The sequence below is a fragment of the Hipposideros armiger genome, unplaced genomic scaffold (assembly GCF_001890085.2).
Source record: "Hipposideros armiger isolate ML-2016 unplaced genomic scaffold, ASM189008v1 scaffold_266, whole genome shotgun sequence".
Taxonomy (NCBI): Eukaryota; Metazoa; Chordata; class Mammalia; order Chiroptera; family Hipposideridae; genus Hipposideros; species Hipposideros armiger.
Genome location: NW_017731616.1, coordinates 1,114,065 through 1,116,270, shown reverse-complemented (window position 1 = coordinate 1,116,270; position 2,206 = coordinate 1,114,065).

Genomic DNA, 2,206 nt, shown 5'->3' with positions numbered 1-2,206 from the left:
TGGACCATGGGCCCAGATGCCAGATGAAAATTTAACAGCTACCTACAATCGTACCTTTGTTGCTTTAACCCTTTCTCCCCCTAGGCCTGACCCTGGATAAGGAAATAACAGTAGTTAGGAAGTAAAGATGAGATGAAAAGTAAAAATGAACCTGACTTCGCTGTACTACCACCCTTGCTCTCCCTGCCGCTGTAGGATTGCAGCCTGAAACAGAACCAGATGGAGGGAGGGAAAAAAACTCCATATTGTATAAAAATATAAAGACTTGCTTATTATATTGAGTTGGACATTTAGTTACTAAAATGAAACTGCTCTTGAGACTGGAGAAGCCAGAAAAGCTATAGATTGGCCTGAATTAAAATAGGGGTGTGAAAAGAATTAGCCCACAGAGGGGATATGAAGGAACAGTGTAAGTGACTTTATGATCACCTCCCTATGGAGCCCAGTTTGTTTAATACAATGGTTACACATGCAATCAGTATGCTAATTACAAATGGCTTTTACCTAATCATTACATGTGCTAAATAGGGGTCTCCTTGTATTCCAAACAAGTGAGAGTCTTATTATAGCTTAATAGAATATCATAGAAAATGAACAGAAAATGGGCCCTATTTCCTAACGATCCAGCACCAAAACATATTTCTTGAGGAAGTGAATTGGGACCACTGTACAAGTATGAGAAGCAGGAAGGTGAGATTCTATGATCTTAGAAATATTCAGATACCACAGACAATAAATGATATAAGATCCCACTAGAAGGAAAATGCATCTGCCATGCACAACACTGTGATTTCAGAGCCTAGAACAGTGCCTTCCACGAAGGAAGAAAAAATTTGTTGAGTGACTGAATGAATGGAACTCCGAGATGCAAACAGGAAAATGAGAAACAGAGATGGCTTTTCTTTCTCCAGGCTTGAATTGCAAATTATATTTAATTACATTTATAATGATTTTATAGGTGAGGGGCTTGGGAACTTATGACAGTGGGTTGAGTCCCAGCTTGATAAGGGTACTGAGCACTGCCTAAAGTCAGTGAGTGGACAGTGAATGGGCCGTGGTGATCCAAGTCACTGTAATTGGAAATCTCTCTTTCTGTATGAAACACAAACTGGAAGAAAATTTTGTTTAAATTCTCCATGGAGAATGTTTTTATTTATTTATAGTCTTCTTGCATACTCTAAAACGCACAGTGTGAATTTCCTTTCCTCGAAAACAGTGGTGAGCCTGGTCAATGTATCTGAAATCTTCAGAAGTTCTTCGGAAACGTTGCCTTAGGTTTGAGCTAAGCAAGTCACAGAGATTGGTCATGAACTACTTACTACAAAATGACAGGAGGTCTAGTTATTGTCCAACAGTCACTAGAAAAGCATTGAGAACACCAGACATACAGCCAGACAGAGAGGGTAACAGAAGAGCAGATGCTGTTTAAATTATGGGAATTCCATATATATGACTCTATGTACAGTATCAGAATTCTCTTACAGACAGTAAACTTAAGCTGAAATCATTTTAAGGGCACTCCAATATAAATACAAGTCTCACTAGCTTTAATCTTTTCTCTTTGGCTCACAAATGCACGAAAATACCATAAACAGTTTTCAGAACTTACTGCATTAATATATAAATAAGATACATTACAAATGGAAGAAAATACAAGACACCTCTTTAACATGGTAAATCTCTGAATATAAATAAGCAAATATTTCATTTACCTACAATTAAACCGTCATTTAAATCATTACATGTGTTTTTCCCTCCCCTCCCAAGGTCAGACAACAGAGATATGCACCATCTACACAAAGTTAATCTCTAAAAATACAGCAATAGCACACCCGTAACAATGACTCTACTACTATGTTTCCCTAACAGGATACTAATGGGGAGGGTGTGACGCTTGTCATCAAGTGTGCTTTTTCTCATCTGTCACCTCTTTGGGTGGGAGAAACACTGACAACAAGGTCAACTCCTGCCAACAGAATTTCCCTTGGTCCCTACGACATGACGTTTTGAGACACATCTTTCCTGGGGTTGTTGGGTGAGCTGGTTTGCAGCATGTTTGACCCCTCAGTGACTGCTGAAGGTAAAGTTAATTGTCCTGGAGTGGGAACATGCTGAGTCTATTACTAAGCCACACTCACTATACATACATACATATATATATATATATATATATATATATATATATATATATATATATATATATATA